The 27,118-nt window shown below is 42.2% G+C and overlaps 1 protein-coding gene across 1 annotated transcript in view; it reads left to right on the forward strand.

Annotated features, from left to right (window-relative positions):
• FUT9 (fucosyltransferase 9) overlaps positions 1–27,118 on the forward strand; it is a 194,050-nt gene that overhangs the window by 962 nt on the left and 165,970 nt on the right. The gene's annotated exons all lie outside the window — the stretch shown is intronic.

A 27,118-nucleotide genomic window follows, 5' to 3' on the forward strand; every position in this document is an offset into this window, starting at 1 on the left:
GCCCCACCCCCCCAAAATGCACCTCCCTGAGGGGGAGCCTCTATGCAGGTCACTAGTCGCACAAAGTTTGGAGGTCCCTCTTTTTGAGGGGAGAGGGGCTGTAGTGAGGCTTGAGCCCAGCTCAAGGGACCAGTTTCAGGGCATCCTCTCATCCTCCCTCCTCCCACCAGGATGCATCTCTCCCCACCCCCCTCACCTCCAGGCTGGGGTTGGCACAGCACTGGCCAGTGCAGGCTGCACCTTGCCTCTCAGGGATCTTTGTAAGCAACAGTGGGGCAGTGCACCTGAGCCACACCTGAGCCACACACAGGCACTGGCTGTGATGTAGGTTGGATGAAGGTAAGGACAAGGGTGCTGGGGGGGAGGGGCAGGGACTGGCAACAGGGGCCCAAAAATGAACTTTTTAACCTTTCTCCCTCCCTCCCCCAAAATCATGATTAAACTGCAGCGGGCAACAGCGAAGGAGGGGCTGTCACTTTCCTTGGAGTGAAGGGAGAATCCTAGCAGCAGGCTGCTGCCTGAATGCATTTTTCCCTCTTTTTAGATGGCATGATGCACCCAGCAGGTTGTGTTGTAACTCTCTGTATCCCGACAGTTCTCCATGGAAGGGTTGTTATGGCAGCGGTCTTTTCACTCTCATATATGTCTCACACACACACACACACACACACACGCACACACACACACACACACACCCCAACTCTGATTCCATTCAGTTTTTGAGACAGGCAGGTGGTCTTTGTGCCCATTGGACAATCAGCCCCTTATTTCTCTCCCCCATAAAATCACAGCATATCACTACCCCACTCCCCATGCCTAGAACATACTGTTGTAAAAATGCTTACAATTAAAGGGGAAGAGTGACTGGGAAAGGAAACATGGCATTTTCTGCTATCACTTCTGCTCTATTTTCAAGTGGTTAAATATGAATGGTTAGCCATGTGCTTTTTCCCTGGGGATCTCTTTCAGTCATGCAGCAGGGCAGTTTTGGGCAAAGGGATTTTTAATGCGGCTGAATGCGAATAAGAACACACCATGTATTAGAAAGGAAACCTTATGGGTTTGTACAGGTTTCGTATTTATGTACTGTCTATTTAAACAGGATTTTCTTTTTTATGATATGTAGAGGAATGCATGTGAGGTTCATCTATCTGTAAGTTTTGATCACTTAACATTGCTGTAGGTGAGGAGAGGAGGTTGGTGGTAGTCCAGAGCAAAGAGATTTATGGGTTGTTATGGAAATAAGGCACTATATTATTAGTAGTGATGAGTTCAATGTTACAACCCTTCCTCCTCCAAACTATATGCAATTAGAATGCTATTATTGTGATTTCAGTTCGCTCTTTCCTATTTCTAGAAAAAAAAATGAAATGATATGTATATATTGGAGTATTTGACTAAGTTAGGTGTTAAAGATAGGCATGAAATGACATATGGGCCACATGTTGAGCTACCCTTTCCCATTTTTTTACTTAGTGCTCACTCAGATTCAGGTATTTCTTGCACTCATTGGCTTTGTTGAGGACTTGCTTGAATGATTATCAAGTAAGGGCTCCAGGATTTACATCAAGGCTCTTAAACCTGTTTTATTGGAGTATTTATATGGGGTGGGGCATTTTAGGATTACATAGTATTTGGATTTGTAACATATTGTTTTCATTTACACATTTTCAAATAGGTATTGCTTTTCTTTAGGAAAGATGTACAATAATAATAATATATGCTTTTCTTTAGGAAAGATGTACAATAATGCACATTTAAATCTAAAAAATGAATTAATAATAATATATGTTTTAAATTAACTGCATATACATGTATAGAAAAGGCAAATATTAATGCATGTGACTCATTGTTTAGAGTAAAAATAGAGTTATAATGTTGAAATAGGAATCTTGTACATGCATAGGGGAGAAATTATGATTAGAGAAACATGTATGATTAATAAGACACTTGGAAAAAAAACTCTGAATCCTTTGTATAACTATAGGTAAGTTTTCCTAAAATAACCTGGGACATGATTCAGTTCCCATTTAAATTAATGTGAGATTCTAACTGACTTCACCGATCAAATGCTGCAGGATACTTTTTTGCTAACTTCTCTTGAAGAACTGGGACTTATAAGGATTTTTCCCATTACTATGGCTATAAGGATTTATACTGGTGTATAATATTCAGAGTATAAACCTCATTTTGCAAACCTTTACTCAGGGAAGCTGAAGTTATTCTGGTAAGAAATGTTACCTATGTGAATATGAGATGCTCTGTAATTTAAATAATAGCCAAGTTTACTGGAAAAAGAGGTAACCTCAGAGTGATTGTTTTATATTTAATACCAATCAAGCTGCATTTTTGATTATGGAAATGGCATTCATCAAACGGCATTTAAATAGCATTATTTGTTGTACACTTCTGAGATGAAATGATTTACTGTATTTTAACAGGCTGCCCAACAACTGTTTCCAAGTTGAGGTTTTCGAAAATATACTTAAATGATAATGAAGAGAAAGACAAATTTGATCAGTTTGAAAGAACTATGTATGAAGATATTTTATATGAATTAATAAACACATTAGACTTATCTAAGTTTGGACAGAGGTTAAAATGAAGGAGAAAAAAGGGAGTGGGAAAAGTTTGGGGTGGGGGAAGAGGAGCAGTATACAAAGAGCAGGCAGAAAGAAATTTTGAAAAATCAGTCCTTAGTGCATGAAAGGCTTAATCCACCTTCCATGAAAGTCAGCGAAGAGGCCCCTTTGACTTCGATAGCCCAATGCAATGTGCATTAGAGAGGGAAGATGTAATAATAGAGTGTGAGTTTTCTAACAAATATTTTCTAAGGAGTCTTTGTAAATACCTGAATTTTTTTGCTTAAAAAAAAATCCTGCCTCTGTGGAAATCAATTGGCCATTGACTTTATTAGGGCAGGGGCATCATCCTGTTTCCCATGGACTTATTTTACCAATGGTACATTATATTTAACTTCTTTTTATTTTGCATGACAGTATATTAAAATTAAGCTACCTTGTCAAGGTCAAGTGAGTGAATAACTAGTTGTGATTATTTTTTCCTTTCCATTGTGTTATTCTTTTTTGTTCTTCTCTATGTAATAGTTTTCTGTAGAGAATAAGCACTTTAAAAAAATCCAATCCTTCATTTAAGAAGGCAGTAATAAGCTGAATAATTCAAAACCTGCATTATGCCATTGTACCATCCAAAGTTTTAATATGATGCTGTCAAAGTTCTAAAATAATAGAATCAAATGTGACATCAGAGAAGAAACGTATATAGCTGATATGATATCTGGACGTTTTAATTGCCTCACTTTACATTTAGTTGTTAATGAAGACAGACTTTCTTTGTTCTTCTGACAAAGTTCATAATGTGACATATTAAATATAACAAATGTACGTATTTTTAAGAAATGATATACATTTTCTTAGAATTTAAAATTTCTTTTGTGATGAGCTATACCTTTTGTAAAAGAAATCAAATAGAAGAACATTTTAAAACTTACACTCAACACAGAATACATTACTGATGACCAGTTGTGATGATAATTATGCATGTTTTCTGTAATATTTTAGATATTTTCATGCCATAAGAACATATCTTGAATATGAAATATTTTTTTCATGAAGAAATGTTATTGATATGTTACAGTCTGAAACAAATACTTTAGTCTTTTTCTAAAGTATCCGCTTCAGTTGCTTTTTTCTTTTAAAGTGCTGGTAACAAGTTCCAGGTAGGCAGGGACAAAGAATGGCCTCTGTTTTGTAGGCACCTCATCTGACACAGCTACCAGTAGTTCAAAAATCCTGTATTGCTACAGCACTGCATCTCTGTTCCACTGTGTAAGAACCAAAGAGGATTTTGCTTACTCTCCATACTCTTTCAAGGTTTTGAGGATTATTTTTACTAGTATTTCATACCCAGAAGGATCATCAACATTTGTCTTTTTGCCCTCTCTCTCAAGGTTAGACCAAAAGAGGGCAACTGTGGTGATGGCTTTTTAATATAGGCATTTTATTTGTGAAAGGAAGAGTATTTCAAACACCTGTGATTTCAGTGGGAGTTGAGGGCACTGAACTTCTTGCAAGAGCTGCCTCTTGGTCATTAAGAAATGGACAGAAATAACTGACTCATTTGTCATAGGCCACAAACAAACTTTTCTAGGATAATGATTTTCCATCACTACTACCTCTTGGGTTTATCTGAATCAGTGAATTAGAGGTGAAAGACCCTCAAAATGTTATTACCACATAGGGACGTTTAATCTATTAAAGTGTGATTGTATTTAATAATATGTTTTTAAATGATTGAATAAAACATTTTTTCTATAAAAATAATTTCATATTGCATTATAAGATATTCAGTATTTAAAATAAGTACTTAAACAGTGAATATATGGACTTTTCCTCATCCTGCATTTGTTGATTGTACCATGCTGTTTCTTACCTTTTGGAAGTAAGTGGTTTGAATAGCCATAATGGCATATCATTAAAAATGAGAGGCCACAACACTCTTGATTGTTCTCTCTCAATCCATTCATGCAACCACAATTTCCAAATTCAGAAGAAAGAAAAAAATACAAAAAGGCATAGTAGGGCAATATGGAGAACAGGGTAGATTAAAAAATAAGTTATTTTAAAGTTATTTTGGTTGTAGCTCTGTTGGTCTAAGGACATAGGCAGGCAAGCTTCTTTGAGTAAATGTGATATCTTTTATTAGACCAACTGAGTTGTTGGAAAAAAGTGGAAGCGTGATTGCGCCTGAAAGCTTGCCAAGAACTTTTTCCAACTACTCAGTCTAATAAAAGATATGACATCTACTCAAAGAACCTTGCGTGCCAATTATTTTAAATACATTTTTATTTAAACCAGATTTTTAAATTCAAATTAATGTAACCTTTTCTTTAAAAAATAACCCCTTTGAAAATTAAGTTTGAAATTATGACAACCTCTGGTACAAGATAAGCTTTACTGTATTCTGTTAAAGTCAATTTAAACAAAAATATTGTGTAAATAGTATATGTCTGCAACTAAAGGAAAATGTTTCTGACCTCACACCTGAAAACAGATTTTTTTCGTGTAATAAGCCAGCTTTTGATAGATATATTCTGTTCTGCAGGTGCAGACAGAATCATTTTCTTCAGTTTAGTTTATTCAGTTTAGTTCAGTTGAATAACTGATTCATTTACACTAGAGAAACTGATGAGCTGAAAAAGCAGAGAGGTTATTTTTTTCTTCAGGTCTATTAATAATTGTAAGAAGTTGAGGTCACCAATTCAAAAATTTTGAGCAATAAGCATTTCAGGAATAATCTGTTGGAAAAGTAAAAAAACTGGTTTTCTTCTTCCAGTCTATGAACGGGTGTGAGAAACTGAGATCTACTAGTTCTAAAATTTCTCAGGACATGATAAACAGAAAGAATCAGTTCAATTTACTTATGACAGACAAGATTTACTTTATTTAATAAAACAGTTCATTTTAAATGCAAAATGTATTTTGACAAACTTTTTGTTTGTTTCATTCATATTTAATATAGGATGTTCAACAACATTCTACTTCGCATGTAATAACCTTAATTGCATTCACACACCTACATGCTACATGCCGCTACAGTTTTGACCTTTGTGACTAAGTTTGTTCTGACTGGATATGCTCAGAAGTGAATTACTACTGCCTCGGAAGTATCTAACTCCATTCAGCATTGCTGTGGCAGCACAAAAGTGCTGCAGGAATCCTACAAATGTAATTAACTAAAACCCACAATTAGTAACTGTTTGACCCTGAGCTAAGACCAATATGGTCTTCTTGTCCAAGAAGATAGTGATTGATTAAGGCACTTGAAAGGGCAAACCCAGATTCTAGACTCATCTCCTCCTGAAGGGCTTTGAATCCTGATGTCACACATCATAAAACAGCAACTAATCACTGTGCAGGACTGAAAACATCTTCTGTTGAAGGTAGGCCATAAAGCAGTCAGGAGAAATAGTTCTGAGGACACAAGGAGAACAAATGAGAGAGAGCTTAACTCTGGCTCAAGAAGGTGAATATTGCCTTGATTAGGGGAGAATGAGCATTTGCTTCCACTGTTGTTTGTGTATTTTGCATTACAAATCCAATGGAAAAACTACATAGTAGACAGTATTGAGTGGAGAGCAGGCTTCTTCACATAGTGCTGCACACGCTTGCAACTTCTTCCCTTGGGAATAAAAAAAGATGCCTAGACTGCACTCTTTGGAAAGGCTTTAAATGACAGTCTTCATTACAGTACTGCTTTATGCAGAAAAGGCAGAGGTAGAGAGAAAGGGGGAAAATGTGTGTTGGGGGGAGACTGGGGGTTGTGGAGGAGCGGCAGGGTGTGCGGGGGTGCTCCAGCACCCCTCTTCCCCCACCCCACTGCCTCATGATTGTAAGGCAAGCATTTTTTTCCACCATGTTAAATGGAGGGGAAAAAAACCTCATCTTCTAATCAAGAAAATACGGTATATTAAAAAAGCTAAAAAAAGTTCAGAATACACTCATTAAAAACTAGCAAAAAAGCCCAGCAATAGTTAATGGCTGTATGGAAAATGCCATTGCTGTTCTGTTAGAACTTTTTTTCTTGGTTTTCTTTCAAATCAGAATTCCAGCAAAAATGAAACTTTTCAATTTTGATGGAATTGAATATTTTGGCAGAATATGGTGCCATTGAAATTTCTCTCACTAGCTCTGCTCAAATCAATTATCTTCCTTGACGTGTCAAATTAAAGCCTCAGTACTGCAAACAGGAGTGCATTTGTGTAGCTGTATGCATGTGAATAAGTGTGATTATTTGCACTAGCTGTGTAATCAGAACTACTCTCAGGAAGTATTTATGGAACTGGGTCCTAAACTGTCTTTGAGAAGAAAGCATAGAAAATCTCAGCCTGGAAGGTAAAGATTCTGAGAAATGAATGTTTACAATCTTAACTGTAGCAGCTACCACTGATAAACACTAAATTTAGATGAAAAAGGGGAACTTCTAAGTATAGTAAGCAAGTAAAGGAACGATTATTATCGCCTGTGTTTTTATGTTGGAATGAAATTCGCCAGCTAAATAACACAGGCCGTCAAGTTGTTCTAATAGTGATTTCAGGATTTATCTTGGCTAGCAATATAGGATTTTAGTAAGCTAACTGTTTAAGACTGTTATTCAACAGCTCTAAATACCCATAGTTTAAAGGCTAATGTTCAAGCATAAAGAAATAAGCTTGCTCTGACATAAACATTAATTAGTTTCAACAACTACCAGACTTAGAAAGGCGTGTGTAAACTCTGTTAAAATGAATGGAAAAAGAAAACAGGTTACTTGTTAGTACTAAAACTTCTAATAATTAGGAATATTTGGAAATAAATGCTTCAAACAATATTCATCTCATTTATGGATGTCAGAGTTCATGTATGTTTGTGTATTTCAGAGTTAATATAAAGTTCAATATTATGGCTTGTGTTAAGACTCTATGGGCACTTATACGTGAGCAGTGAGGCTGCTCTGAAACAGCCTAAATCGAGTCTGCTGGAGTGTGGTAATTACCATGCTCCAGCAGCCTCCAGCATCTCATGTATCAATGTTGCTATGCTTAAAAATGGTGGCAAGAGCATATTATTTAAAGCATGTTGAGCAGGCTTTGTTTATAGAGCACCCCTGCTGCCATTTTTAAGTGCAGGAACACTGATACATGAGACGCTGAGGGCACTTTAATTAGAGCAGCTCTCTGAGCCATTGTAATTAATTCCCCACCCCTCTCCATCCCCCGAGCATGTGTATAAATGCCCTACAAATACAAGATGAAAGAAGTACAGAAAATGCTTACATTTTCACAGAAGCCAGAAATTAAAGATAATACCGCCTCTAGAACTCCCATGGACTCCCACTAGTTTTACACGATCATAGGAACATATGGGGCTGGAAGAGACCTCATGAGGTCATCTGGTCCAGCCCCCTGCTCAAGAGAGGAGCATCCCTAACTAAGCCATCCCAGCCAAGTATCTGTTCAAACCACTCTTCAAAATGTCCAGGAATGGAGATTCCAAAACTTCTCTATGACCAGTATGCCAGAGCAGACTCGATTAATTGAGTCTACTCGAGCATGTAAATTGACCCATGCTGGCAGCCTTGGATGTCATGTGGCACAGGTCAGTCAGTGGTGCAGTGTGTGTCAGTGCTGAAAAAATGGCACTGGTGTGCTTTGAACTAAAACATGTTCAATGTGCTTTAGTTCAAAGCTCACCACTGCCATTTTCTCAGTGTTGTCACAGACTGTGCCACTGATACACCTGCTCCCGACGCAGCACTGAGTGATTTTAATTAGTGTGGTTCACTAACTAAAAGCACCCAGCGCTGCTTCAGGAGCACATGTAAAAATGCCCTTGAAGATTGTTACTGAATCCTTTAGGCTTCTCTTCTCCAGACTAAATAATCCCAGTTCTTCCAGCTTTTCTTCATAAATCATGTTTTTCAGGACTCTTATCATTTTTGTTGCTCTCTGCTGAACTTGTTCCAAACTGTCCACATCCTGCTTGAATTGTGGGACCCAACAGTGAATGCAGTACTCCATGTGAGGCTTCACAAATGCTAAATAAAGTGAAAGAATCAGTTCCCTTGGTTTGCAAGTGACTCTCCTGTTAATACAACCTGGCATGCTGTTGATTGTTTTTGCAGCAAGAGTAAACTGTTGGCTCATATTCAGCTTATCATCTAGTGCAGTGGTTCCCAAACTGTGGATCATAACCCCAAATGGGGTCGCAGAAACAGCAGATGGGGTTGCAAGAAATAAAATCACTTTAATCCAGGGGTGGTCAAAGTGTAGCCAGCCAGGCACTTTTATCCAGTTTGTGGGTATCCAGCAACTAATTGCACCCTGTCCAGCCTTTGCGCCATCCTCCCACCCTGGTGGGTGGAAAGACATAGCCCAATCAACATTCAGCTGGCTGGTATGAGTGCAGAACATGGGGCTGGAGCTGGCGGTAGCTTGCCCGGGGGGCGGTAGGACCATGGAGCTCAGGTGGGTAGGGTGTGGTTGTTTGTGGGGGGTCCCTCCCACACATTCCCCCTAATGGTGCACAGCTTCCTACCACACCTCACCCCCAGCCAGTGGCAGCAGCAGGCAGCAGGTGCTCTGGGCTTTTGTAGCCTGTGCAAACACTGCCACCTAGCAGTGCACAGCTGTGGCCAGCATTGCACCTGTTGGCAAGGAGTGCAGCCAGGCTGGCCCACCTCTATCATGCAGGGCTGCATGAGGCACACATGTAGCACTGCATTACTGGGGGAAGCCCTGCAAAATGGAGCCGGTTGCCTTCCTCACCCCTTGCCATCCAAGTCCCGGGTCTCCGTGGTAAGCGGAGGGGAGCCCCACCCCCTGCTTCTCAGAACAGTCCTGGGACCTGCATGGCAGGGGCCAGGGAAGACAGCCAGCTCTATCGCACAGAGCTTCCCCCAGTGGTGAGGAGCTGCACATGCATCACGCAGAGCCCCATGTGATAGAGGTGGACCAGCCTGACTGTAATTCTTGCCACCACGTGCAGCATTGGCTGGGGTCACATGCCACTGGGTGGTAGTGCCTCTGTGAGCCACAAGCACCCTGAGTGCTGGCCGCCTGCTGCTGGGGGTGTGTGGGGAGTTCCCCCCTGCCCTCACATCTCAAACCCCACACACCCACATCCTGACCCCACAACCCCCCCACATATACACACCCCCAATATACCCTATTGCTCCCCCACACACAGAGCCACACCCCCTCCCAAAAGTACTTTAAAAAAGTATTTAAAAAAACATAGATTTTTATATGTATATGCTGTATTATAATACATGAACTTCAATAATTATATACTGAATGTTGTTATGATGATTTATTGCTGTTTTGTTTTCACTGGCATCTGGGGTACTGTGAATTTTCTGGTGTTAAAATGGGGTTGTATTGGAAAATAGTGTAGGAAGCACAACTAGTTTTGTATCCAAGTTATAGTACTTTTGTCTACTCTGTATTTCCATAGCTTGTTAAGGAGAATTTCATGGGAGTTCATATCAAAAGCCCTGCTAACTTCAAGGTATATCACAGCTATTGCTCCCCGCCCCATCCACAGAGCCTGTTACCTTATCATAGAAGGAAATCAATTTGGTCAGTCATGCCTTGCTCTTGGTGAATCCATGTTGGCTGTTCCTGGTCACCTTGTTCTCCTCCAGGTGCTTCATAATGAATTCCTTGAGGACCTACCCATGCTAGGTATCACAGTCAGGTCTGAATTCTTTGGGTCCTCCTCCTCCCCTTTTTTTTTAAAGATAGGTACTATATGTGCCCTCCAACCATCTGGGACCTCCTCAGACCTCCGTGAGTTCTCAAAGAGGGTAACTAATTGCTCTGAAATTATCTCAGCCAGTTCCTTCAGTACCCTCGGCTTCATCCCATCCTTCCGTGCCATTTAAAGGTATCTGTTTTCTCTAAGTAAACACTAACCTGTTTTGCCAGTACTTTAGGCTGTTAGACTCCTTTACCTAGGAATCTTTGCTGCCAAATGCATCTGTCATCTGGTAGCTACTCCTGTTTGTGAACACTGAAGTAAAAAACGGTATTAAATATGTCAGCATTCTCTGTATCATCTATAAATATATTGTCTTTTGTATTTCATGAAAGATTTATAGTTTCTTTGGTTTTCCTCTTGCTCTTGACATACTTGTGGAATTTCTTGTTACTGCCTTTTATGTCCCTTGCCAGTTGCATCTCAAATCATGTCTTTGCCTTCATAATTTTCTACCTGCGTGCCCATGGCTCATATACTCTTCATTGGCAATATGACCAAGTTTTCACTTTTTGTAGGTTTCTTTTTTTGAGTTGCAACTCATTAAAGAAATTGTTATCTAGCCAGGCTCCTCTTCTGTTGCAGTTTCTATTCTTCTGTCACATCAGGATATTTTGCTCCTGTGCTTTTAAAAGGGCCTCCTTAAAATACAGCAAGATCTCCTGAACTCTTTTTTCCTTATAGACTTTCAGGAGTATCTAACCCACTCAGGAACATCTGACCTTCCACTTTTTTAATGTCTAAGGGCATTGGTTAATTATGATGGTATTCCTGCATTGTCTTCCATATCTAAACAAAACCTGCTGAGCTATACTCACAGTAAATAAATATATATATATATGTGAAAAGAAAATAATTATAGGATGATTTGCCAATATACTTTTGCAGTAATTTGGTAATGGGTGGCATGTTCATAGCTGGATAAAGTGTATTTATTTAAAATCTCTAATCAAGAAAATCCCATTGAGATGAAAAATCTGGTTTCCAAGGGCATCCTGGGGTAGAGATGTGTAGGCAGCAGAGCACATTCATATTGTTACAGCAATCATAACAAACAAAAACATTAACAACAATAATTACATGCAGTTTCAGCTCTCTTTAGACAACAGAAGTTTAAATCCTGTATAAAATGTGACACTTCAATAGTCAATAGGAAAGAATTCCAAAATGATTGCACACTGGAGCTAAATAGAAAAGTACCACAATTAAATCTGGATTTGGGAGTTTTAAAACAATTGCTAATACTTGCCATGAGATTAGGAATAATTTAATTTCATATAATCAGAAAATAAAAACTTTTTTTTCCCCCTGTGGACAGCAATATGAATGAATCCACTACAGTTCAAGCCTAAGGAAAGGGATCATCAATTGCAATGTATAACATACACTGTGATGGGCATCAAAAGGTTATTAAAAGTTGCACAGAGCTTTATAAACAACATTTTTTTAGATTCAACTAAATAAATTATACCCATCTGTAAACTATCTTTAGTAGTGTAATCTGAGAAACTAATTTCTATGAGATTGATGGTTAATAAGATTTTTTTTATTCTTTAACTTTTCATCCAACACTTCCAGAATGCTTTACAGATGTTAATTAGCACTCATAACAGTATATTATTATTAGCGCTTTTCTAAACTGTGTGGTCTAGCACGGAAGAGAGAACAGGCTGGGAACCAGGAATGTCTGAATTCTAATCACAGTTTTGCAATTATCTCATTTATATTAAGTTAAAATACATTTCAGAACAAATCCTTTCTAGGACACCTAGAGGATACCCAAGAGATGCTCAAAAGCCACAGATTTATTACAAAGAAATAGAGACGCTATAAGAAGTATGAAAGAACCTTCTTTGTTTCACAGGAAATTAGGGGATATCAGTTACTTTTCCTGTTCTGAAACAAAGCTTCAAAATTTCGATAGATAGATAGATAGATAGATAGATAGATAGACAGATAGATAGAAATGTAAAAATATATTTTGTTCTGATCCTTACTCTTGTATTCGATTTTTCTTTCAAAAAACTTTTCAAAATTGGCACAGCTCCATGTAATGTTTCTCTTTAAAAAACTTGTATTTTTCACTTGAAATTTAATGCTAGATTCTACCAAAGGGAACGTGACATTCTATTGCATGCCTCAGAGATCTCAGCCAAGATCTTTGCCTTTGCAGCTGCCTAGTATTCAAAGTATGGACTAATTTACCCATAAATTGAGAGTACCTCAATTATAGGTAATGCGTAAGTGCTGACAGTAGGGGGCGGGCACAACTCTGCTCTGTTGCCACAGCTCTACATGGCTGACGCCACCACTGCCATCCCCACTGCTGCTGGACGTTGGCTTCAGCTAGGCTGCAGTCCCTTGCCTTGCCATTGGTGCACAAATCATGCTGCTGCTGCTACCCCTAGAGCTGTTGAGCTCTGGCTTATCAGCCGCATGCCCTGTGGTCATGCTGCAGCCCCGTAGGCCATGCCCTTCTGTCGGCGCAAAAATTTGGAGGGGCAAATACCTTCCCCATATCCTCCTTACGCATTGCCAATGATCTAAATGATCGTTTGAAAGACAATTGTTCTCTTCCTCATAGTCTGGGTTTTACAGGAGCTGTTTGGGGAAGCTAATTAGCTGAGGCTGAAAATTCAATTTTTTTCATGGAAAAAGGCCTTTTGTGTGAAAGCTTTGGGCCTTTTCCAGGATTTCACTGGAATGATCTGAATCTGTATCTATTTGACTGTCTTAAGAGAAGATGAGATTTATTTATTTTACAGGGCTATTTGTAGGGCCTGATTTAAATTGAGATTTTGCATTTTTCATGAAAGTCACGAAATTAAGTGATTTTCATGAAAAATGTGATTTGCAAGCAAATTCCATAATATCTTCTGACATTTCCTTGCAAATGTGCAGTGCCCATTCTCTGCCTCTGCCTGCCCCAGTCAGTGGCAGCAGTGGTGGTGCATCACTGGTTGGAGTCAGGCAGTGGGAGGGAAGTGCTTCACGCTGCCCCAGGGGGTGTCTGCCTGCAAAATGTATCTGGGGCAGGAGTGGGGACAGTGTTGGGTGAGGCTAGGGGGCAGTGGCCCCCCCATATGTGAGTGATGCCACTTGCACTCCAGCCCTACTGCCTCGCAACCCTTTGCTGGCTGCAGGCTGGGGGTGCCGCCAAGCTTCCACTGCTACTTCAGCAAGGCTGGGCCTCCCCACACGTGAGTGATGCCACTTGTGCTCTACCCCCATCCTACCTCGCAACGTTTTGTTGGCTGTGGGTGCTTCTGAGCTGCTGCTGCTATGCCAGGTAGATATGGCCAGGCTGGGGTTTTCCAGGTGCTGGGAGCATTGCCAGGTGTGTTTATCCTCCCATCCCTCCTGATCACTAATATTGTGGCCTGATGGGGAGCCGAGGAGAGAGGCATCATGATGTGGGCACAAAAATAGGGGTCTCTGCCACAACTGGGCCATGATACTATGGAGCTAGTCCCACAATTTAAACCAGGCCATAGCTATTTGTAAAGATAGCATATTTGATGTTTGTGGATCACTTCTGAAGCTGCAAAATGCTCCATAACTGTTAAACCCATCCTTAATCTTCAGATAAGTAGACTGAAGCATGGAGAAACTGGCTTTTCCAAGGTCAAAGTTTTGAAGTCAGTGATGCAACCCAGGATTCATGGTTCCCAGTCAGCTGCTGCAGCAACTAGATATGATGTCTTTTTCTACTTTTTATTATTATTTTGGTACAATAGCTGCCAATTTGTCATTAAGGTTTATTTTTGAGATTATTAATGATTTTTAATGCTTCTATAAAATTTGTAGCAATAAATGCAAATTCTGTGAACTTCATTCTGTAAGTTGCTGGCAGTCTTGCTGGATTTAGCAAAGCACTTAAGCACATGCTTCACTATAAATATTTGCATTATTTCATACTTCAGTGGGATTACTCACATGCTAAGTGCTTAAACACTATGGCTGCATTTGCCTGTTGCGGTGTCTCAAAGCAGTTATGCAGCACGGACTCTAAATTTGATACTGGGAAATCCCAGTTAAAAGAAAGAAAACACACTGAAAAAATGTGGCACAGGGCATGTTCCTGTACAACTGGAGGCTGGGTCCTCCAGACAGGTGCTTTAGCACCTGGCCAGAGTGACTTTGTGCCTGCTGCATGTCTCTGGAGCAAATAGGGGTGGGGCAAGGTTGCAGTGATGGATCGAACCTAGATTCTCTCCCCAGTAAGTAGTGACATGGAGGTGGGTGGGGGGAACAGTGTAAGGCTGGGGGATTGTGTGGGAGTGGGGAGAACCCCCACCTGCTTCCCCACCCAGTGCACAGCCCTCCCCCACAGCAGCAGCAGTGGGCCAGCGGGGTGCTTGTGGCCAGCTCCTGGCAGAGACCCCTAGCGGCTCCACATGGCTCATGGCATCAGCCCAGCCTCCTGGCATATGACTTCAGGCAGGACCAGGTCAACTCTTCCTGTCACCTGCTTCCCTAGCACATCACGCAAGAGCTGCCAGGCTGGATCCATTGAGCTGGCCCAGCTCAATGGCACATGGGGCACATGGAGGCAGGACCTGACCTGGCCTGATGACACACGGCGCTTGCATGCAGTGCTGGTAGCCCAGGTGACAGTAAGAGCTGACTTGGTTGTGCTTGAGGGTGCATACCAGCACCATGCACCACATGCAGCCACCAGGAGTCTCTGCCAGGAGCTGTCCATGAGTGCCCTTATGGCCTGCTCCTGCTGCAGAAGGGCTAAGTGCCACACGGGGGCAGGGTGTGGGGGGTCACCCCTCCCACATAGTCCCCCCACCCCCACACAGTTGCCCCCACCCACAGTTCCTCCCACCTCCACATGTTCCCCCCATACCCACAGTCTCTCCCACCCCCACACATTCCCCCGTACCCACAAAGGCCCCCCACAATCCATCCCAAACCTCACACCCCACCCACAAACCCCGCCCCCACAAACCACCCACACACATACCTACCCACAAACCCTCTCCACAAAACCCACACCCCGCTACAAATGCCCCATGCACCCCTACATCCCCCCAAATCTCACACCCTGTGTGCCCGGCTGCCAAATGAGATAGGACCTGCTGGTGGGATGTGCAACCTCATGCTCCCCCCTTGCCTCAGGCACCCCCAGACCCCCACCCTCAGCTCAGGCTGGGCAAACCCCAGCCAGCAGCTCACTTCTGATGGCTTCCCCCTCTCTCCTCCCTTTCTTCTGACAGCCCCAGAGTTGGGGTGGGCGGGGCTGTGGAGAGAAGAAGCTCCTCCGCGGAGAGGAGGGGCCTGCTCACCTGCAGGCAGGCTTGATTTTCCCACCCCTGCCTAACAGATGAATGTCTGTTAGGTTTGGGGGGCCCTCTAACTCATAGTGCTTTATGTAAAGTGCCATGAGTTGGAGTGGGAGCCTGGACATCTGTCAGCACTCCAAGTGCCTTCATCTCCAAAGTCACTTGACAGTAACAGTCTTTGAAACAAAGACAAGAGTCCTGAACTCTCCTGCACCCAGGTGAGCATTCTGCCAACTGGGAATAGAGAATCCTGCTTATTTTTTATTTTTTGCATAATGGCATGGTTTCAGTGGAAGGAGTGGAGAGTGCCATTACTTCAGGATGGCTTGTAGCTTAGTAATGGCTCATTTCTGGGAAATGTGAGTTTGAAGCCCCACAGGTAGAGGATGGAATTAAGCCTGAGTCTTTTACTTTCTGGGCAAGTGCTCTAACCAGTGAGGTGTTAGATAACTGGATAATGACCCTTCCTCTGATTTTAAATGAAAAGAGTGACAGCCTTCCCCTCTGCTCAGTTTTTTAAAGAAAGACTTTCAGAGAATGTTTTGGGTTATGAATCCTGGGTGGAAGGAAGTACCTCCCTGCAGCCTGGAGCAAAGCAGCTCTGCACTGGAGAGGGGTGGAATTTAAGATGTGCCTGAAGCAATAAACTCTGATACCAACTGCCCCAGAGTTTATTCAGCCAGACTAATTTCATGTGTAGATGCACCCTCTCTCTGTCTCCTGTTGAAAATGTTCCATTTTGTATAGCTAATTATATAGTTTTGGACTTAAAGCTGATTCTCCCAGCCTCTCTGGAGAATGGCTTAACTGCTGGGCGGTGGACCCAATTTCTTACTTTCTGGCCCAATGAAGATTTACTTATTTATAAATAGAACACTTGAAGAGGATAGACTGAAAAACCTTTATGCCAGAACAGCATTGTGGGGCCCTCATGGGAGATATGGGATCAGGCAGAGTAGAGAGACCTGTGAAAACAGGTCTTCCACTTGCCAGATATGCACATGCATGCACACACACACACCCCTCCCTGGTAAAGTCTTCCCATGTCATTGTACTTGTGGTATGTGGTTGTTTTGGTTCTTTTTGTTGTAATGTAAAGCTGATTTAGCTGACATGCTCTGAAAGCACACAGTGTATCAGTCCTCAGGGTGAGAGAGGGAGCAGTGGCTTTGTAAGTCTGCTGGTACTGAGGTATGAGTGGCTCACTGTTATCAGGACTTGCACATACCCAGTGGCAGAAGCATTAGATGCCTGAAGGCTTTTGGTAGTAGTTTAGGCTGGGGCTGAGGAAAGCAGTGGTGCCTAAATGCTGATTTAGGCTCCTTGTGTATTTAGCCCTTGCAACTTGGTTTAAAAACTATTTTTTGGGAAATAAAATGCTAAAGTTAAAAGTCTTTAAAGCTGCAAAGAGGCACTATTTAATTAAACTTTAACTTAATACTTATAAAAGGTGTTTTATGGCCAGCTTGGCCATAAGGTTTTTAAGACCTCTGTTTATCCATATAATAGGTACAGTACTGCTTTCATCCTTTGTGGGTGAAGACATCCAGTGCAGAGAGGAGAGGGAAAAAGAAAGAAAAGAAATGGAAAAGAAAAAGGGTAGGAGAAAAGAGAAAAGGAGGAAGATGGAAAAGGACTAAAAAGGGAAAAGGAATAGAATGAAAAGGGGTGGAGGCTAGGTCATGTGAGTACATAGGTGACTTATAAGTCCGATCTTTGCTTTGAACAATGCTGTACCAGGGGCAGGTACAGTTCGTACAGTATGATAGGTACAGTACAGTGAGCCATAATACAGTCTTTTACTGTGCTGTGCCAGTTTCCTTCAGTCTATTATTAGAAGATGGTCTATCTTAATGTATGCCTTAGCCTTAGATGGAAGGCCATAGTAATATAAAAAGCATTGCTTTTAAGGATGTCATCTTTTGTTTAGTAGATGTTAGTTCAGAAAATGACATGCTGAGCAAAATGGGTTCCTCACCACCTTTCTGTAAATTTAGTGCTGGAAAGATTTCTTGTTTAAAAGGACCTTTTCTCTTCTTTACGTACTGCCTGTTTTGCTCTTTTTCTTTAAGTTCTTTAAGGATCTTTCTATAGCAGACCCTATTTCTTACCATGTGTTTGATATAGCACAACAGAGGTCTATTTCAACTGCAGTCTGTAGGTGTGACTTATTTAAACCAGTGGCAATAACCGTTTTGACAGATGGGCCACAAAATAGCCCTGCACCCTCCCTGGGTCTCTGATCCCCTTTCTCTGCCTGATCTGCTGCTCTCCTTTTTGCTCCCTGGTGTACACTCGCTGCCCCACAAACACATCTGCAGCACCACATACCACACATTTAGATGTTTTCTGTACTACAAAGGATCATTGCCTGTGCATGCGCCGCTCTGCTTTCTTTTCCTGTGGCCAGATGCTGTTGCAGGTGGCAGCAGGTCACAGCCAGGCAGCAGCCCCCACTGCCAGACTGCTGCAGTACTTATTGGGTGCAGGGGCCAGTCCAGGTTAGGGCTGCTTCAGCAGTCCAGCTGGCACAAGGGGTAGTATCCCCAGATATCTGCTGACTGGGCCTCCTGTGTATTCGTAACATTCAAATACCATGGGCCCTACGGCCCACCTGGATAATTAGTAGCCCTTATTGTATGGGGGCTAATGAGTAAATGCTATAACAAAATACTTGGGACAACTAATGAAAAAAAACAGGATAGGAGTGTTGTGTGGGTCAAAGGGCCAAAATGTGAAAATAAGTGTGACTGAGGGAGACACCAAGCAGAGCCCCCTGGGCCGCGCTTGCCCAGCCTACCAGCCAAGCAGGGGGCATGGCTCGATGATTGGCCTGGCTCCCAGATGCGGGGAAGCTCACAGTGGGGCTCTACAACCCTGCTGAGCCAGGAGCTGGCGCTGATCACCTAGCCATGTGTCCTCCTCAGCTGGCAGGCTGGCTGAGGAGGGAGTGTGGGGAACAACAGCTCCCACTGAGGGCTTTCCCCCCCTGCACCTGGCACAGCCCAGCTGGGGATCCACACCCCCTCCTCACCTTCCCAAACTGAGGAGGGAACGTGGCTAGGGGGACCAGCTCTGAGTACAGGGAGAGAGGGAGAAACATCCCACTGGGAGCTTCCCACCTCCCCCACCTTCCCCAGCGCTGGAGGGAACCCAGCTGGGGGAATGATGGGGGGGTCCCCCAGACCCCCTCCTCAGCTGATAAAGAGGGGGCGTAACTAGGGAAGACACCCATCTCCCCGCTCTCTGCACTGCTGGGCAGGCAGGCTGGGAGCTGAGTTATAGCACCCCCTGGGCCACTGCAGGGGTCTGGTGGCTTTTCACTTTTGAGAAGTGATCATCAGTTCACTTTCTTATTGGTTCAGTCTAACCAGTTTACAGAAACCTGCAAAGATTGAATCAACTCCGCCTCTGGCTTTTTGACTGCCTGTACTTAGTCCTTCTGCTTGGCTGTCTCCAGTTGTTAGTCTGGGCTGTGGAGTCCTGGATAATAGTTAGTCCACCTGGGAGTAGTCTCTCGGAGAGGATGACAAATTGGTGGTTTTACCTCAGCTGAACAGCTAAAAGTTAACTTAACTCAAGCTGGATAGTACAGCCTGAAATGGTGAAACATTAAGATGCCTAGAGGGCACTTAGCACTTGTTAAGAAGCCTTAAGGTTTCATCCTTCACATTTTAATTGTTCTTAACGTGTTCTAAATGTAACCTGTGACTTCACCCTAACTCAGCTGGAATTAAAACTTCATCTGCCTTCACGTACTACATCTCCACCAGGGGGCTCTCCTGATATGGTAACTAAGCTGGCAGATAAAGCAGTTGCTACTCTGTGATTTAGAAAAACCCTTAAAAATAATCTTTCTAAGTGTAAAGTGAGTGAAGTTGAACTTCAGATTTTAGCAGGCCTAATTTTTCTGCTCCTATGTTGACTAAAATTGCTTACATAAGTAGTCTTATTGATGCCAATGGGATTACTCACATGTGTGTGTGTCTAATCATTTTAAAAAAGGATAACAGAACTGGACCATGCACTGCACAACTATATTGTGCATGGAAAAACCACGAGGCCATTTTTCCCATCACTTTTTAAAGTAGGACAGCTCTAAAACACTTGTTTACTTAGTATTTTACTAGTTAACTAAAGTATCCTTTAAATTACTGTCTGTCCCCATGTCATACTGTCACAGACTGGAGTTAAGCATTTTTTCATAGGGATACCAAATCTTTGATGCTATGAGTGGCAGCTGTGCTAATACTGCTGCTTTGTGCTCTATACCAGGGCTGTATGATCTCTGAGCTGCCTGGAGCTACACACTACATGGCCACTCACTATACAGGAGCTCCACCCATCCCCCAACTCCTTCTTCCCACACACAGCCTTGGCAGCCTAATTCCCCCCACCATCATACACACAGCCCCACTGCCCCTCCTGGCTCAGCGTGCTGTGCAGGCAGCCCCTTCTCTGCTGCTATGCAGGCAATCCAGCTCCTTCTTTTGTTGCATACACAGTGCAGGCAGAAGAGGGACCCCAGAACCCCTGCTGTGTGCACAGCCCTGCCACAAGGAGTAGGGACAGGAAAGAGAGGCTAGAGGAGCCTAGATACCCCAGCTACTGCCAAACCGGGAACAATGAGGGGAGTGGTGGCTTGGCAGACCCTGTGTCAATCCCTCATAGCCGAATGCAGCCCATGGGCTGACACTTGGACAACCCTGCTTTATAACTTGCCTTTGGTTCTCTCTGTACATTACTTGCCCGTTATTTCTTGTTCTGTGCACTTCAGGGACTTGGTCTTTGTGCTACTTATCCAGCAGTACATCCAAAGAGAGTACAGTGCATTCTAATATTCCTAGTACTCTTTATTTTTTTTTGCCTCTTTCTCTATTTTGGATGCAATTTTGCTTCATCGGTGGAAAATTTGCTACTGACTACATGGGAATGAGGTTCATGTCATAGCACAGGAAAATAATGGGAGAAAGTGGGTTTGAAACAACACATGTTCAGCCTGTAATTTTCTGAAATAGCTATATTGAGGAATACTTAGACACATGCAAATTTCCACTGCAACATTGAATATTTTGTTGGTATTTTGAAGAGCTGAAGGCTCGCATATAAACACAGACCACCCATTGAAGTATTGTTTCCTTGGAAAACAGGCAAGTTGGTAGCTCTGTACTGCCAGCATTCATTTTTAGCCTTCTTTATGGACAGAGAAGGTATTGTTTAATACCTTTTGTACTCAGTGATTTCTCGCTTTCACTGAAAACAGGAGAGGCTCTTGTTTAGGTTTCACCTATGAAGGAAAGGCACTGATTAATATTTCTATCACTGTGTTTCATGCTTACTATGCTGACTTTTAGGTTGAATCATAAATCATAAAATATTTGTAATATTCTGTATGCAGTTTCTGATCTAATCTCTCTGTATTTTGCCTGTCTGTATTTTTTATAATTTTAAGCATTAATGACTACATAACTATTTGTATGTTAATTATATTACCCATAATCAACAGCTGTATTTAATTACTGAGATAGAACAGTTTAAAAATGCTGCCCCACCCCCTTTTTATGCCAGCTAGATTAATAGGCCTTTTAAATATTTTGCTGGAGATAGTGCAATGATTTTAATCATGTGCATTTTCACTTTTGCTATGCTTTCCCAGGCATAGAATGAAAGTGTTCTGAAAGTTGTATGGATCAATGATTTCATGATTATATAGAATCATAGGAAAATAGGGCTGGACTTCATGAAGTCATCAGTTCCAACCTCTAGTTCATGGCAAGATCATCTCTTTCTAAGGTAAGGGTAGCCAACCTTCAGCATGCATGTCAAAAGTGGCATGGACAGCCATTATGTGTGACATGTAGCACATAGGGGAGCGGGCAGGCAGCACTGCAGCAGTTAGGGAAGGAAGCAGAGAGGAGAGCGTCAGATTGGGCAGGACAAGGGGATTGGAATTGTTCTTGGGAAGATGAGGAGCTAATTTGTGTCATGCCTGCCAAAACATTTGCCTCCAGTAGTCTGAAGCTTCTGAGTCAGGTTTTATCCTTATATAGATAATTTTTTCTATTTTGTATTTTAAATCTATCCATCTAAACCTTTTATACAATTATGTTTTATCCCAGTTATTTGAGGAAGTGTTATATTAAGACTCCATTTGAATGTTCACATGCCCCTTAATGGAAAAAAAATCTTGCTTAGAAGCCCCTCTAGTTTTTGGATTTAACTCTTTTCAAATGGATCTTTTAAAAAGTTATAGGAAAAATACATTTATCAATAACAGAGTGAAAAAGTGTCCAGAAAAGTAAAATTTAATCAACATTAAGTTTATAATGGGTGCATCTACATGAGATGCTATTGTGCAGTGGTTACTGTGCATTTATTTGGAACTTGATGGGGGTCGGACTAGATGATCTGTCTAGGTCCCTTCCGACTCATTGATTCTATGATTCTTGATTATACTATATGCACAGTAATTGGAGTTACAGCATAGTAGCACCAGCAAACACCTTTTTAGTGACCTCATAATACTGTGCAATAGCATACTAGCGCTTTTGGTACTGTGACATGCTACGGCGCAGTATTATTCAGGTACTGCTCAGTTGGCATTCCCTGCCATGTCTGTAATTCTATACCTGGCAGTATAATTGATGATAGAGTGTCATAGCAGGGCTCTTGAGAACAGAACTGAAATCTGAGCCAGAATCTGAAACCTGAGTTGGTTTGTTTGTCTATCTCAGCATTAGTGAGCTGGGTTAATTTGAATGTTTCAGTAAATTTGTACCCAGTAAAGCCCCAAAACAACAGCAAGCTCTTCTTCAGTGACTCTAGTGGGACTCTGTGTGTGCAAGGGTCTGCTTCCTGGTGTTTGTTACAGGATCAGGACCTAATTTTATTACAACAGATGACATGGGTACTATGAACTTATTTTTAGTAAAGGAATAATACCAGATTCTTGATCTTTAGTTCAAACTATTTTTTCATTAGGTAAGTCTGACAAGGCGCTTCAGGACAGGTTTAACATGAATACCACTAGAATTACATGTGCTTTACCTTAGTGTAAACAGAAACTGGTCTCTGGATTTCCCCTGAAATACTACTTTTGGGTTGTAGTCACAGAAGTGCCTTCACAAAGTATCATGCAGTAGACATGGTAGTGTTGAAAGGAGGACATGCTGCCCTATACCATTTTTGTTTTTCAGTTATTAGTCCTCCATCCAGGGAGATTTGCAGACATGGAGAGTAGGTAGTAGACTTCACAGTGAGTGTTACCATACTTGTAAGGGTTGACCAGGGCATAGGTAGTCAGGCTAAATGGATCATATTAGATCAGGGTAAAAGCTAAGGTCAAGCTGGGTATCTGAATGAGTCCAGAATATCAAGCCAAGGGTTGAGACAGTCATGGTCAGGACTTCTGGTTGATGCAAGATGGGAGGTCTAAGATAGGAACAGGAGCAAGAAAGAACAGGAGGGGATAGGGTCTAAGCCAGAGGTTCAGACCACAGAGTCAGGTTTAGGACTTCCAAGCAGGCTTCTGCTGTCTGATCTGAACTTACATAGGCCAGTGTGAGTGGGAGTCTCTTCCTAAGGAATGACTTATCCTGATTCCCTGACAGCAGCGTAGGAATGCAACTGGACACTCAAGGCAAAGTGAAAGTGGTGACTTCTGGTTTCAACTGCAGTTAGGAACATGAATGTGTATCTGCTAACACAAGCTGCTTTTTTTCACCCCCTTCTCCCAAGTCAGTGCTCAATGATGTTGCTCCTGTCGCTCCCCCTCCTTCCTCCATTTATGCCACTTTTCCCTGATTACCTCCAACTAGGGCCTGAGATTAGATTTGCCCTCGCTGGGCCTCAGACCAATACACTACTCAGCACTGTGCTAGCCAGTTTTTCCATCCTACTGACCTCCATTGGAGCTTACACCTCAGAGGAAGCGCTGGGGGCATTACAAGGCAAGGAAGAGCCCAGAGATAGTCATTAGGAAATTGCTGCTTCAAGGCCCAAAATGCCAGGCTATGGCAGCAATTTCCTAATGACTATCTCTGGGCTGGAAAACCAAACCAGTCCCAACTGCAAATGAATAGGGGAAGTATAGGTTACAAATCCTGTTCAGAAGTTGCAAGGGGTGGCAGAGGGAAGGAGGGAGCACAGGGTTTGTGAGGATATTATACACAGCAATGTTAAGCAGAGGTGTAACTGCCAGTTCTTCATTGTGCATGGTGGCAGTGCACAGGACGGGGCAGTGGCCAGTTATTTGTTGTTGCTGGGAGAGATGTTGGATCCATTTTTTGGCACCAACATATGCTGAATGGCTATTTAAAAAAACGAAAGTGGCAGAAAAAGGAGGCAAGAGGGTTAACATCCTTGACATTTCTCCCTCTCCCCAACTCACAGCACCCAGTCCCTGCCAACTGCTACCCTGTGCCATGCATCACCACCACCCAGGGGCTGTTAACCTTATTGCTGCTACTTTACATTCTCACCTACTACAGCAGGAGTTGGTACATGGAAGGTGAAGGGTACTGCTACTGATATTAAGTTCCCTAAAGTAATCAGACAGGAAGTAGGACAGTAGTCCTGCCCATCCCGCCTAGACAGAGAAACAACATGTCCAGGGGAGAAGAGCATTTCTTGTTCACTTTAAAAATGAGAACCAAAAAACAGGCATCTTCTCACCCCCCAAAAAACCTGTGCCTTCTTGACGGACAGTTTCCTTCTCAGGTGTGTGTGTTAAAGCCAGTACTTACCTGAGTGTTTACTAAGCAAATACCTATTTCAAAAACAGGGCAAAATGAAAGACCACTGTCATATACAAACATCCTATAATTCATATTGTGTTTAACTCTGTGTGTTCTAGGCATAGAGCAATTACATATAGGTTCTAGAACTTGAGGAATCTTGCTTATCATTATATAGAAATGTTGCTGTTTCTCATGAATGCAGCAAGGTGTATTAAATTAGAAAAATATTTCTTCCACATCTAAATGTGTATGTGATATATGAAAGTGATGTTGTAAATAATTATATTCACTGAAACTAATTTGAAACTTTGCTTGACTGCCATTAGATCATTAATGGTAAACGTTGCAAATTGAATTGTTATAGTTAGACCGGGGTAGGCAATTATTTTGACTGGTGGACCACTTAACAAGCTTTGGTGAGCTGTCAAGGGCCACACATATGAAATCTTCCAGAAGTTATCATTTAAACAAATTATAGATACAAAATAAATCTTATACTAAAATCAAACATCTACTATAGCATATTTTATTTCAAAAAATAATTTTCATCCTGATTTATGTTTTTCTGAGTAGTGCATATGGAGGCAATTGCATAACAGCTCAAAATGAAGGTGTGTTTGGTTGTGTGGGGGTGTTTGGGAGTGTGTGCAGAGGGCTGCCCACAAGCTAGGTTCCAGGATCCAGTTGGGGAGGGCGGGGAATGGAAGGGAGCAGGGGGCACATGCAGCAGAGCTCATCTGGGCAGTGCAGTGCAGACCCCATCTTGTCTACAGCTGCCTCTGTGGCATTACACATGGAGCTGAGCCCTGCTTGCTCCCACCTAGGGCAGCCCACATCACATTCCTGCCTGCACCTGCTTTGCTCCCACTAACAGGCCTGGCCTCAGTCCCAGCACTGGCTTTGGTCCCAGCCCTAACCAGCACACTCAGCTTCCCGACGGGGCCACCTTCCATCCACTCAGTGACCCGCAGGTGGCTGCTCATTGTGCTGAGGCACGGGCCACCTGGTTGCAGCTTCCACCCGGCCTGGCTGGGTATGCAGTGCCTGGCATATATCCCCACTGCTGCTTTGCTTCCCCATGCTCTCTACTGCCTGGAGTGGCACAACAGGGGCAGGAGAAGGAGAGTGGCTTCAGCAGCAATGGCAGCAGCCCCACCAGGAAGCTGTGCATGTGGGCTAGGGCCAGGGCAATACTTTTGGTAGGCAAGTGTGGGTGGAAGCACCGAGAGGGCTGCCCCAGATCAGAGTATTCAGGGTTCAGGCCCATGCAGAACACCATGGGGGCAGTTATGGGTCAAATACAATCAATTAGTGCGCCATATGTGGGCCATAGGCTGTATTTTGCCCACCCCTGGTTTAGACTGTATGTCACTGACTTGTAAATTATAATTTTTTGTTTATGGTTAATAACAGTTCTAATTCATTTTGGGTTTGATTTATAGCATATATTCACTGCTGCACTGCATTTTTCATTTGTAAAAGTTCAGCACATGATTCAATGGATGGTACAAAAATTCTTTGTAGATTAGATGTTTTTTAGATTTTTTATTACATTATTGCCCCAAAATTTCAATTAAAAATGTTTTCTAGGTATTTTATGTAGAAAGACATATCCTTGGCAGGTTTAGTGTAGCTCTAGAGATCATCTGTAAACTTGCTTGATAGCTGGTTAAATGAAAATAATACGTATTAAGGGTCTAATTTTGCAATTATAACTCACGCATGTGATCCTTATTTATTTGAATAAGCCCATTTAAGTAAACCTCTTGCACAGCTTCCAAGCATGGAAGTGCAGTATATTAAGCTTCTCTCTACAAAAAGTACATATGTTCTAAGACCTACAAACTCAACTGACTGGTATGGAAAGGGGACAGGGCCTGTTAATCTTCGAATAGATAATCGAATGATGAGCCCATTTTGGATCGAGGTAGGCATGAGTGGACCTAGCATGTCTGAAGGATGGTTGTGCAGATGGTGAGGTGCATCATCACATATGTATCGACACATATTTTTCTCCAGTTAAAAATAAACCAGAAGCTTTAATGAGGGTGGGGGGGTCTAGGGCTCCATTGAAGCAAAAACAAATATAACTTCATTGGAATGAGTTAAAAATAGTCTTCAGGGCTATGATACAGGAACTTCATTACCAGGAGCAGGTAACAGACAGCAGAATTGTAGAACAAAGGATAGTTTGATTAGTGGAATATCAAGAACATTATAAAGAAGAGAGGGACATTAACACCTGTGGAATTAGGTGTTAGGTGCAAGGAATCAGGTAGGTTATAATAAGCCATGAAGTCATTTAACTCCCTCAGCACTGACTGACTGGACATGCTGCCAGGTAATTGGTTTTAAACTTTGGGTGGACCAGAAATCAAGGTGGAGAGGGGTGCAAGTGCAGTGAAGCCTGAAGGCAGGCTGCCAGAAACTTGGGCATAAAACACAGCCTGTTCTGTTAATGAAAGATATGAAATGCAGTGAAACCAAACTAGGCAAAGTCATAAAAGGCTTGCAAAAGAAAAATGAAGACATGATTGGGAAAAATTAGAAATATTTTCACAAATATGTATCAAGGGGCACATGTACACAAGATGCTTTACTGCACAGTAGACCAATCTATTACACAGTAAAGTATCACCATCTACATGTGAGGGACATTTACTGTGTAGTAAATTAAGCTACTGCACAGTTAATACCTGTAATATAGGTACTAGATTAACTGCACAGTAGTTACTGTAGGAGTACTGCACTTGTAGATGCTGCCCAGAAGCAA

Source organism: Crocodylus siamensis, chromosome 1, assembly GCF_052110815.1.
Source record: "Crocodylus siamensis isolate JL-2025a chromosome 1, ASM5211081v1, whole genome shotgun sequence".
Classification (NCBI taxonomy): Eukaryota; Metazoa; Chordata; order Crocodylia; family Crocodylidae; genus Crocodylus; species Crocodylus siamensis.